Below are 13,269 nucleotides of genomic sequence, written 5' to 3' on the forward strand. Positions count from 1 at the left end.
TGGACGGAGTTGGACCAGCAACCTGTGTGCTGGCTTTTGAAGGCCTCCTCCCGTGCACAGGTGCACGGCCATCTTGGAATTTCACTCAGAGTGTCGTGTGTGTGCAGAAAATACATTTACACGGCAATGGTTGTATTTGTTTGGGACAAGTTGCATCACGGAAAATCACGTTTAGGAGTCTTAGTAGTTCTAATATTACCATTTTCTAATAAGTACATAAAATGTGTAACAATAAATCAGAGTTTTAAAACAAATCAAAGAAATAAATAATAAAATTCTAATAAATTAATAAAAAATAAACCACTTTTTCCCCCAATTTATTGCAGCTACTTAAATTTACGAAAATATTATCAAAGCTTTTTTTCCCCTCATATTTTTCTGTGAATGCTTCCTGGGTTTAAATGTTACCATTTTCTAATAAGGAAAGATATAAAATGTGTAACAATACATTAGTGTTTTTTTTTTAAGTCAAAGAAATAAACAAATACAATTATAATAAATCACTTTTTTCCCCTACTTAAATATACTAACATTATAGGATTTTTTTTTTCCTCATATTTTTCGGTGAATGGCGAGAAGCAAAGTTTGTTCACTTCCTGTGTTTCAATGTGATTAGTGTTTGAAAAAAAAACTCTAAAAAATAATTAATCAATCAAATTCTAATTAATAAATTAAGCTTTTTTTCCCCCTCATATTCATATTTTCTCACATATTTCCCAAAAGCGACGGTTGCTGGTTCGATCCTCCCACTGTAATCGTTCAACTGCAATTGCTGTAGCATTCGACATCATTAAACAAGGCACCATGGCTCAGGTGGGTAGTGTGGTCATCTCCCAACATGATGGTTGCTGGTTCTATCCTCACCCGGTGAATCGATTTCAACACATTTTTAGCATATTTCAACATTCATTCTACATTTCAGTTCAGCTTCAGCACTTGTATTTTTTTATCCATGCACAGAAAGGCAGCTTTAAAAAAAAATAACAATAAATAAATAAAAACAAGATGTGTCATTCTCAGCTCAAGCCAGCCTGATTATAAATTAAATATAGTTTTAGTCACCTTTTTTTCTCCCCTTCTTCCTCCTCCCCTTTTTCCATCCCTTTGTGAACTCCGGCGAGAATCGAGGTCAGGACACGCGAAATGCACAGCACATCTCGGAGAAAAGACACATAGCTTTCAGAACAAATCACTGGTGAGCCGGCCCAGTGTGCAATGATTGTGACATTTTGTTTGGGAGAAATAGCATTTAATTGAAGGGAGGAGCGATACGCGTGGCAGTTATGCAACCGGGGGAAAATGTCTGCATTTCAACCCAAATTGAAAACATAACAGGAGGTTTATGTTTGCGTGTGTGCTTTTTGAGGAGTTGCTACCAGCATTCACTGTTTGCTTTTTTCCCCCCCCTTGTAAAGTGTGTGTTTTCATTCACAGGACTGTTCTTCTGTGTATATTTCATGAAACACGTCCATATATTCTTGTGTTAGAGATTCTTATATAGAACAGTGCTATCTGGACGTTTTTGCTCCAATTTTAAATGATGATTAGGAATTGCATTGAACCAGTTTTGGTCACTCCAGCCCAATTGACCACAAGAACCCAGGTCACTGATGATGGCCCCTCTAAAGGCAGGTGAAGAGGCCTCATAAGAACGGAAGCCAACAAGTGCCTTGTTGCAGCCCTGCACACTCCATCTACTAGTCCTTTGTCTCCTTATGCATTCCCACTTTTTCCTTCTGAGCGGGAAAGGCTGACCAAAGTTCACATTTGTATGCTTTTAAATGTGATTTCAGCATCATTTATTTAATAAAATGACACTCGGTAGGGCACAGGCCTCCTCTAGATGCCTGTATTTTATAATTAACTATCTGAATTTGAATTAACGTACAGTTTTTCTTGTTCACTGAGAAATTCAAGAAAGGGGATGTATAATCAATTGTGCTGTCAAGAGATCACAAAATTAATTATGAGCTGTGATTAATTGATCTCTTTTTTTTAAGCTCGCCCCAAAAATGCTGGACAAAGCCCACATCTTGAGGTGTTTTCATTTAAATTCATGACACAATTGTGGCAGATGGAAATATGGACACAAAGCAAAACAAGTGGCTTTTTAAAGTTATTTGTTTGAACAGACTTGAAAAGATGCAGTCTTAGCCATTTCATTTTCATATCACTCCACCTTAATCAATGGAGTGTTTCTGAAATGTGAAACATCCCATTCATTTGAACTCCAGGTTCACGTCTCGCTGCTACTCACCTTGCCCTCCCAACTACAACAGGAGCCTATCAGCTGATGCCAAGCTAGCCCAAACCCAATGACAGCCAGTCAATGTCCACTTCGGGGTGTGACTGACCATTATTTTCTCTCCAGTAAAGTGAGAGATTAAAAATGTAATTCACAAGATTAAAAAATATATTGCAATTCATCGAAATGAATGGTTTAATTTGACACCATTAATAATTAATATATAATGCAATTGTTTGTCAGTGCTATATTATATACAGTAAATAGGAATTTTAAAATATCAAAAAAAACCCAAGACGCAAACTATAATTTGTGTTTATTTGATTAAAAAGACATTTTGTCTTAGCAGGCACACCCACTATTTTTTTAGACTAGGTTGTCACGTGCGTTGCAGGTTCCTAGATGTTTATGTTACCCCCACTTTCAATCCAACATCGAGCATTTCCCACCAAATTCAACGGAGAACATGTTCTACAAAGCACCACCGTGGCTACAAACCACATGTCAGTCTGTTGACATCAAATGGACTTCTCGGTCCTCGCCGGCTTATTTGCAGCGTCGGGACGGCCTGCTGGGTGTTAGGCTGCAGAGTGCGAGGAAGAGTATGGCGGCAGCGGCGGGGTGCATGGATGAATGGATGATGGGGTGGGAAAGTGGAGGGGTGACGGTCCCCTAGAGAGAGGCAGAGATCTAAAAGGACCTCTCAGACCACCAAATTGACATGTTCGGCTCGTGGGTTGTCATGAAGAAAGCACTCTAATAAGCTATGTGACAACATAGTGGTCTTACTTTCACCACGAGGGCCCGGCCCCCTTTTTTATATAGCATATCTATTATTTTATGTGCTCTTGTTTTCTTACTAAGTTATCTATTTTGGCTTTAGCAGACAGGTGCTATTGTTCCCAGACTGCCGTGTTACGGCTCTAGAAGTGCATGTGCCTGAGTGATAATCAATAGGATTCACTGTGGAAGTGGATATGTGTGTGTTGGGGGCATCACGCTGGGGTCCGTTGGGGGTAGGGTTGGTGTCTTTTTTTTTTTTTTTTTTCGCTCCCCTTCCCTCCAGTCCATATAAGGCGGACGCTCACTGGACACGTGTCTATTAAAGAGGAATCAACAATGGAAAAAGATGGCGGGAGCAAAGGGCCAAGTGGGAGGTGAGGCTGTTTGGCGTTGGTGTCCTCGCCTTCTTCCCGCTTCCTCCAACATGGCAGCCGATCTGGTTTGTGCATTGATTTGCTCTTATCAAATAAACAGAGTGGAACTGGGGTGCTGGGGTGGGGGCTCTTTTTTTTTTCCGCGCCCCCCCCTCTCTTATAATCTGAACCCCTCCTTCTCCCGGAGAGCCTTAACAGCTGTGGTCCCATGTAAATTTTACATGACTGGCACCCCCCCAGTCCCCATGTTACATGTCTCCATATCATCATATCATGTTGCATATTAATGGGGGCCGCATTTGCATACCTGATTGTGTTGCTTTTATGGGTTAAATGATGCTGAAATGTGATCTTTGCAATGGAAACAACGAGGGGGGGCTTGCAGAGATGGTTCCCCTTGACCCCTAAAATGCAATGCAATCCAGTGATTGGGGCTTTAATTGTTGTCATCAGTATATGGTGCATCTGGAAGCACTTGCAAGTCCCTTCAAAAAAAAAAGGGGGGGGGGTGTACATGCTGCAGTAATTACCCCCACTTTGCTGTGCTTTTATTAATTAATCAATAGCAGAAAGTGTCTATATAAGAAAGAGGTGTGCATTGTTTTCAGTGCAGACACTACAAGATCCCCCCCTTTTCCTCTTTTCTACACCCCCCCTTCTGTCTCTCTCTCCCTCTCAAAGTGAAGCGGAAGAGTGGGCTGCAGTCTCATGTTGCGTATGGATTTTCGTTTATATAATCGATTGAAATGTCCCAATACATCGATTTTGGGTTCTGTGTTTTACAAACAAGCGTTTATGGGTCTCGATTTTGTGTTAGGAGTGATTCCGGCGTGACGGGCACGTCTGAATTGTTTTTAAATATATTTATATGTATTGAAATAATAACGTCCAATGATATTAAAGCGTTGTAGTGGCGGCACGGGGTTAAAACGCGCGCAAAAGGGGCGCAATATGCGTTGCATCCTTAATGAAATAAGGTCCAAAGCACACCCACACAAAAGCACTTCCTTCCCAGTGAATTTCTCCTTGAATTATATGCCATGACTAGTGTGTGTGATTGCGGAATATTAAATTAAAGTGGGATAAGTCTGCACCGAGGCGGGCTGCGTCCAATCCGCAACTCATTTGGCGCGTTGGAGGAGCGCATCACTGCTCCTCTGCTCTCAATGACAATGTGCCAAATGTGCGCATTTTGAACAACACTTTCCATATGCTATTATCGGATCGCTACTGAGCAAGAGAAAGGCTGCAAAACGGAATGCTTTATACCAAAGGTATCTACTTTTTATCTTGCCCTTTGTGACTTTTTGGTGTGTGTTGGAGGCTGATTTTAAACGAGGTAAGATTTCAAGTTTTCTTTTTCTAAAAAAAAAAAAAAAGAAGAAAGAAAAAGGATTGCATATTTTATGTAGTTGCTGTCAGATGGCTTTAGGGCGACGCGTGGGAGCTTGCAGAGTTGTTGTTGGAGCAAATATGGACAAAAACATCCTTTTTTTCGTTGTTTTTTTTTATTGCACGTCTCCTTTTTTATCCCCTGTCTGCAAAAGAGTCACAATTTGTTGCTGGAAATTAAGATGTTATTATCTGTTTTTTTATTTCTTACTTGTGGTTTAATTTAGACCATTTCTATGGCTTGAATATCCGTATTGTGTGTGTGCTGTGGGCCTTTAAATGCTGATTTGTGTGTTTCTTGCGTGTGACTTGGTCAGTGGGTCACGGCTGTGGGGTTTTGGCGTGTTTTTGTGTGGACCCTTGTGAGGCACAGGGGGACAGCCGTGTGCTACCCCCAAGGTGCACCTTTAAAGCACATTGCAGAGAAGCAGGGTACCCCCCTCCCCCCCATTTATTAATAATGCAATCGTTGCAAAAACAAAATATGCATTTTACTGGCAAAAAAACCCACACATTTTCATCTCCTGATGCGGCGTTTTGTCGGGTAAAATATTGCAAAATTGGATTTATCATTTGTTTTTATTAAAACACATTTTTTGGGGCTTGTATTTTTTCATTTTTCGCCGTTTGCATTGCACATACAAGGGCAGCGTTTGCAGATAATTAATCGAGCATGCACCCAATACACGAACGAAATATTAAGTTAAGCCGGTCTATTCTAAAGCGGTCCTCCGGAGAAAGAGCATCGTCTGCAGGCAGAGAGGGAGGGAGCAAACCGGGCGGATGGTCGTGGTTGTCGGGGCGGGTGGGGTGGGGGGGGAATTTAACCAAAAGATAACCAATATTACGTCCTTAAATCCTCTTTTCTCGCCTTTATGGACCAAAAGCAAAACGAAAAAAGTCATTAGGGATGTAAAAATGCAGTTTACGGTTACTGTAGTCCTCCGTTTAGGTCTTTAAAGTAAGCAATGATGAGCATCGGTCCTCTCCGGTGGTGCACCACACTTGCACATCCAGCGGTTCCACAGGACTCTCTGAGCCCGCCTGCGAGCGCAGCCTCCCCGGGTTTGCAAGGCTGCGGAACCCCCCTACAGGACAGGGAGGCATCTGCAGCAGGGTATCGGAGAAAAGTGACAACCTTGACTTCCCTTGTCTTTTTTGGCATGTCTTTTACAAAAAAAAACGCAAGACTACATGTACATAAGCATCGGGTCCACTTGGTGCACGGTCCGGTCCGTGCACTTTGCAGGCTGCAGAGTGGAGCGAGTACAGTTCACTCCAGCCTTATCATGACATCCCCAAGCCCCGGTTCACTTCACCCCCCAGCTTCGATTTTTTTGTGTCCACCCCACCAAGGCGAAGTCTTGATTTTGTTCTGTTTGGACGGATTCAGGCTTTGTAAGCCACCTTTTGAGAGGGGAGAGTTTGCACTGAAAGGCTCTATAGTGGTGCGTCTCGGAGTGATCTTGTTGTATTTTGGCTCGTGATGGTGCTGAAAGGACACACTTTACACACCACACACTCGCTTTATTGTCAGAACGGGTGTGAGTGCACATTCAGCTGCTTTTTGTGGATCCTAATCAATTGAGTTCTCCTATCTTATAAGGCGTTTTTGTGTTGTAAATTATATTTTGCATGTTCTTCTTTGCAATAGATGATTGGTTTGTTTTTGCGTGTGCACGTGAGGGGCAATACATATATATATTTTTAAATTTTTCCTCAAGTGTGCACCTCTGTGTGGACCTCATTTGCATGGCGGGGACTGTTGATCAACTCCCTAATTACACTTCTTCTCCTCTCTCCTCTCTCCGCCTCCTCTTCCTCTGCTCCCTCCCTCCTCTCTCTCTCCCCTCTCTCTCTCGCCGTCTCTCGACCCATTCCCAGAGTGCATATCGGGGAAATGGACACACAAAGACATGCGCACTCAACTTAATCAGCCATTTTTTTCAACCAAAAAAAAAAAAAAGCAGGGCTAAAACGATAATAATTAGCAGAATAAAGACATATCGGATTTTCATTTCCTTTGCAAGCTCCGCGTTTGGCGAGCCTCCGTCCACAGGAGAGACAAGCAGAATCTCCCCCCCAGTCGACACGTCGTCTCCACCGCCACCGGAACCAAAATAAGGGACTCTAGAACGCTTTTGTGCCACCTTCTCCTTTTTTTGTGGGAGGATTATTTCACTTTCACCTGTTTCTCTGTTTTTGCGTAATTGTCTTCTTGAGCTGGATGTGATCGTTTTTGTGCAAGCGAAGAGAAAGGAGGTGCAGGCGGCTTTGGAAGAAAGTAAGTTCTCTGCTTTAACTTTTATTGAGTAGTTGGTGTGTGCGCTCCATCCACGGCTCGTCTATCGATTATCTATCTGGCTGCTGGTTCACTGACATCGGGTCAGTTTTGGATAACAGGTGCTGGGTCTGCTGGGGTGGCTTTTTTTTTTACGAGTCCACTCGAAGGAGGCGGATGTGGACGCTCGTGTTGTCCGAGGCGCTCTTACGCACGGCCACGACTATACCCCCGTAAAGTTGACCCACAGCCGGATGCATATACGCTCAACTGCACTGGAGGTTCCACCCACGCGCCTCCCGAGTGTCACCACCATTTTTAACATTAAGAGCGAAAAAATAACTTCCACGATCCATAGGCTGCTGTAGCGGTGTGTTCCGGTTGAGTTGCCCGGCAGGGAGAAGCGATCGTGCGGTTGCTGGTGGCGCGGCGAGTCCGTGGAAGAGCACTCAGCTCCCCGGTGCCAGCGTAAAGGAAGACCGGTGGAGAACCAACCACTAGTCTTACATTTATTATTATTATCTTTTATTACTTTTCACTCAATTTCATTTTTTTCCTAATCAGTCAGTTTTGCAATGCAGCGTTTGCATTTGAAGATTTTCTTTTTTTTTTTTGCGTTTGTTTCCTGACGTGTCAAAGTGGGACACGGTGACAGGGGGTGGGATTGGGTGGGGGGCATCGATCGCAAAAAAAGTGCCAAGGGGCCAGTCTGTCTCTAACCCGAGCATATACCGTGTAGTGTGTGTATGTGTGTGTGTGTGTGTGTGTAATAGTGTATCCATCAGTGCAGAACACCTCTTTTAAATGCACTTTTTAACCTATTTTAATGTAAACTCACCTGTTTGCGTCCTCATTTTATGAATTTATGCAATACATATTTAAATTAGCAATAATGCTATCAGGATTTGTAGATTTACTAAAAACAGAAAATGTGACTAACATCTTTAAAAACATTGTAATTACAATCGTTGCTGTTGTTTTTAATAAGTACATTTTTTTTTAATATAAAGTGTTGTGAATTTTAATTTTTTAATTTCACATTTGCATATTTAAATCGTGCTGTGGAAATATTCAAATTCCAAAACGATTTTTTTAAAAAGCCGAGGCCCATTTGTGTGAACACGTTTTTTGAGTCTAATTGCGATGAATTTCATCAGTTAATGATGCTATTGTCTCACTCTATGGCAACACTTTATTTTCTTGCAAATGAGCCCCCCCCTTCCCTTTTTTTTTGTTCCTTATTTGCAAAAAGGCCTCTTGTTTTTGTTTTTGCTTTTGCAGGATGTCTTAGCTCTATCAAAGGGGCTGCGCGTGTTAGTTAAGCTGCATTCATTTTATCCATATAGCAGTGGAGAGGAGTTATGACAGCGAGGGAGGGGTGGGGGGATACACACACACACACTAGAGAAAACATAGTGTGAGAGATGGGCTGAGGACAATAGCTGTTGGCTTGAAAATGCTTCTTGATTATTAAAAGCTAATGCATTTGCAGTATTGCAGCCTTCATTAAGGGTGCACACGCTGGGGTGGAGGGATGGTAGAAGGGAGGGAGGGCGGAGGTGGGGGGGGGATGAGATGATGGGAGAAGAAGGTGGGGGTCTGGGCGTGTGTGTGAGGGGAGGGTGGGTGCTGGGGGGGGGCTGAGTCTGTCCTATAACTCCTGGGCCCGAGACACATGCAGCAAGAAGATTGGCTCGGGCCTCTCCTCGGGGTCGACAATGTGTCATTTCCACCCAGCTAGATTGCCCTCTGCCTATCTGATATTAATGTGCAAATCAATATTTCAGGGATTAAATTTCCCTTCTTCATTTTTTATGGTTTCTACCTCAATAAGTCTCCCGTCTAATAGAGGAGGCTGGATGATTTAGAAGCCTTTGCTGCTGCTGCTCAGAGAGAGAAAGAGAGAGAGAAGGGGAGCTTTGCAACAAGGCTATCGCTGCATTTTAATGTTCATCTCTGCGAATCCCCCATAGGCCCCCAGTAAGGAGGGCTATATCGCTGCTTTGCACTGTAAAGACACCCAATTTGCCTAAAAAGGCAGGAAGAGAAAATACGAGTCCGGTTGAATACATAAGACGGCGTGTAATCCGAGTAGCAGGTATTAGTCAAAGGAAGCCTCTCCATTCTCCAATAACGCTTGAGCGAACACCGTAGCTTACCGCACGGCGGCCTACTCCAACTATATTTCATCCTCCTGTTTTATTTGCATACGCCAAGCTTGGACAACATCTGGCGTATGTGTGATGATTAGCGAAAGGAGGAGTGTATTATTACCATAGTCATAATGCTGCATCTCATTGAGAGTCAACTCAATGAGCCTTTGACTCCCTGCAGACCAATAGGCCACTAGTGTTTATTTAATCCTCCTTCCTGTACCATCTGCTGATGTGTGTCCAGTGTGGAGGGACATGGGGGCGGGGGGGTGGGGATAAAAACCCCAAATATTTTCCTTATTCAAGCTTTGAAGGAGAAAGCGACAGAGGAAGAGGCACAAAGGAGCTCTAATTGTAGCACGACCGCTTGGCTTCCTCGCCGATTCATTATAATGTGAAAGGCACACAAGCACAAAAACGTGCAAAAAAAATCATATATGCACAATTTTAGCTGTATATACTGTAGTCAGGAAAGGAGGGCTAGCGGCGGCGGCGAGTGTGTGTGTGTGTGTGTGTGTGTGTGTGTGTGTGGTGGGGGGCTTCCTGCATGTGTCAGGCCTGGGGCACCATCGAGCGAACACACACACTTTCCCCTTAAAGACTTGGAGTGAGATCAAGCCTCTCCGTCGCTCCTGCAGGGGAAGCTGCTTGTGAATATGCGACGTTTTGGTGTAATTAGCACTTAATTATATTAACATATGCAAATTGTCAGCTTGTCGCTCGCCGGTGGGCACACGGGGGCCGAGGTACAAGTGGTTCTATTGTAGCGCCGCGGCAGGGTGAAAGAATAATGGCGAGCGGCGCATAACCAGCTCGCTTATGTAAATCTCTGGCCGGCCAAATTTCATTAGTCGCCATGACAACCTGCTTAATTGTGCTGACTAATGTCCCATGATCTGCTGCCAGTCAGGATGGATGTCACCCCCCCCCACGCCCCCCCACCCCACACACTCCAGAGAGACACACGAGGCCCAACTGTCCTGTTTACACACTCCTCTTGTGCGTGTATTTGCATATCCCCCCGCAAAAAAAAGCAGTCTGCTGTGTGTGCATGTGGCTGCAATGTGTGCAGGGGTGGGTTTTAAGGAGGCGGGGGTGTATGGTTGCATGACACCAGTTCAGTGGTGTGTCACATGTGTAACGTCTGCTCAGGCTGGCACCGACACATTGCCGGATTTGTTTTTGATTAGACGACAAGACTGTGACTCTGTCAAGTCCGAGAGCTGAGGAAGCGAGGACGCATCTTTGACGTATACTCCCCAAAGGTGGCGGCTACTAGTACTTGCATGCTAATCCTGTTTTTTGACAGCAACGTAAACTGATATAATTGCTTTTCAGAGGCAGGATCGGCAGTTTATACAAGTGTGAAAGCACGGGGAAGGGGGATTAGCATTATTTTGCATAATGCTGGCCGGGCGCTCAATGGGGCATTGAACGCTTGACTGGGTGACAGAGATGAAAGGGAGATGAAATGCTCTCCCCCATGTCACCCCGCCACCCACCCACCTCCTCCATCCATCCTGCTGCTGTTGCCGGTCCAGAACACGGAGCCCGGAAATGCCAGGCGGGTGTTTCTCAAACTTTGTGCAAAGTTTTTTTTACGCAAGGATGGTATTCGTCACCTTTTTGAAACGCTAAAACTAGGAGTGCGACAAAATATCGACGCGGCGAACGAACCCTACGTTGGATTTTTTCTATATGCTCCCACCACGTACAGCGAGCGGTATCCGTTAAACTGAAAGCACTGTTGAAGTCAACAGTGTGGACCGGATAAGGACTTTGCAGTGTGTGAGATTTGTTTTGCTAAAACATCCACCAAAACGTTTACATTTTTTTTTCTATTCAAATGCTAAATGTTTATTTTTGTTCCACTTACGTGATAGTAGGGGCCGCAACTCATGATTATTTTCTCAGTCGATTAATTTGGATTAATCGGTTAGGCCAGGGGTCGGCAAACTTTACAATCAAAAGAGCCATTTTGCCCCCCTCGCCCACTAAACAAAAATAGTCTGAAGCCGCGAAATATAGTAAGCTTATACACTTTTAAGAGTTTGAATTTTTCTTAACTATACAGAGCCGCGGGTTGCCAACCCCTGGGTTAGGCCCTCGACCAGGGGTTGGCGCCCTTTACATGTCAAAAGAGACATTCTGCCCCCTCGCCCACTGAAGAAAAATAATCTGGAGCCGCAAAACGTAACTGCTTATAAACTTTTAAGAGTTTGAATGCTTCTTAATTTGACAGAGCCGCGGGTTGTCGACCCCTGAGTTAGGCCTGAGCTAGCCTATCGTAACAGCAACAACTTGAAAGTAAATTGTTGGTCGCCTTTTAGAGACTGCTTTTGCACGTGTGTGTGTGAAGTCCAGTTATTTTATTCGGGCAAAACGGAAATTTACAACAATTTTTATGCAGTATAATTCATAATTTTGAGAAATATATAATTGTTGGTTTAGTCTGATCTTTTAAACCACTATTGGTAACATACTAGGAACATACTTTTAAGAGCTGGAATGTTTCCCTATTTTACAGAATTTTAAAGAGCCGCGGGTTGCTGACCACTGGGTTGGGCCCTAGACCAGGGGTTGCCAACCTTTACATATCAAAAGAGACATTTTGCCCCCTCGCCCACTCAAGAAAAATAGTCTGGAGCCGTAAAGAGTAAAAGGTTATAAACTTTTAAGAGTTTGAATGCCTTCGGAGTTGCGGGTTGTTGACCCTCGACGGACCAAACACAAACAGTTAGTGGTTCAGGCGCAACATATTTCTGTTTTGAAATAAAAAAAAAAACAATTGTTATACCAAAATAGTTAATTGGATAATCGATTAATCATAGATTAATTGTTGCAGCTCAATCAAAACTCACAAAAACAAAAACAGTGTTTTTTGGGGGGCTTTACGGACACGATCGCTCCTGGACAGTTTGATTTCATAACCACCACCTTTCATCACAGAAAGACCCCAAAAGAAGCCAAAAGATGTGTGATTTAAAGCAGTGCTTCTCAACCGGTTTGGACGCACCATCGACCCAAATCGTGGAGATCATTCCACTCGGATTTCACACTTCCCTTCCTCTCTTGCTCACGCTCGACTGAAGTCGACCAGAAACATGGCATGCTAGCGCGTGGCGAATAGCGGAGAAGAACGCGAGGTCGGGACGTTACATTCTTTTTCTATGTAACGGCCACACGGGAAGCGAGTCGCCGTCCACCAGTTGAGAGTCGCTGCTTTAAAAGGAACCGTATGCAGTATAACAACTTGAAAGTATATTGTTGGTCGCCTTTTAGAGACCGCTTTTGCGTGTGTGCTGACAGCCAAGTCCAGTTATTTTATTGGGGCCAAACGAAAATGGACAAATTTTATGCAGTTTAATTCATAATTGTGGAAAATCTATCATTTTTTGGTATGGGCTGTTCATTTAAACGACTATTAGTAACATAGGCTAGCTGGCGGTGGAGCGGGCCGCATCATTTTCGTTGGAAATATTCCACAGGCCAATAAAGAAATGATCTACGCGCTAAATATGCTCTCAGGCCGTATTTTGGACACCACTGGTGTACAGTAGAAGCCTCTATGTGCATTATTTTTGCTATATGGAGGATTTGCTGGGGTGTGGCCTTGTCACTGTGCAGGAGAGAAGCAGGTGTGTTTTATGTGAATTCCGTGGCTTCAAATTGCCACGGTGACTTCCATGTGACCCGGCTCGGCTTTTGCGACTAATTTATGATCAACCGTCATCATCGGGCCCTTTGCGTCTGCTGTATGGAAATGATCCCCGGAATGGAGGGACTGAGGTGGGGGGTGGTGGAGAACATGCAACGCCACAAAGGCCGATGTGGCCCTGTTTTTGTTGTCTGTTATTGGACAGGATCCTCTTTCTGTGACCTTTTGCACGCCTTCCCCCGCCTTTCATATGCAAATGCTGGCCAGACCAGAGCAGGAAACACACGCTGGAGTGGAAGGACAAAGCCTCCCTCTCGGCTTCTCCTCTTTATCCTTTCCGCATCTCCTCTTTTTCCTGCCTCTCTCCAGCAACTTGACAGACT

The 13,269-nt window shown here is 44.0% G+C and overlaps 1 protein-coding gene across 4 annotated transcripts in view; it reads left to right on the forward strand.

The window, feature by feature from the left end:
* The first annotated feature begins 4,213 nt into the window (after positions 1-4,213).
* Positions 4,214-13,269, forward strand: part of zfhx4 (zinc finger homeobox 4) — a 107,785-nt gene continuing 98,729 nt past the window's right edge. Inside the window, exon 1 of one of the 4 annotated variants that reach the window (XM_054765798.1) lies at positions 4,214-4,741. The gene's annotated coding sequence lies outside the window, so the exon portion shown is untranslated. Of the gene's footprint in view, positions 4,742-5,638; positions 7,079-13,269 lie in introns of those variants that run through there. The other 3 variants (XM_054765800.1, XM_054765801.1, XM_054765797.1) reach the window with 3 other exon arrangements.

The sequence above is a fragment of the Dunckerocampus dactyliophorus genome, chromosome 21 (assembly GCF_027744805.1).
Source record: "Dunckerocampus dactyliophorus isolate RoL2022-P2 chromosome 21, RoL_Ddac_1.1, whole genome shotgun sequence".
Taxonomy (NCBI): domain Eukaryota; kingdom Metazoa; phylum Chordata; class Actinopteri; order Syngnathiformes; family Syngnathidae; genus Dunckerocampus; species Dunckerocampus dactyliophorus.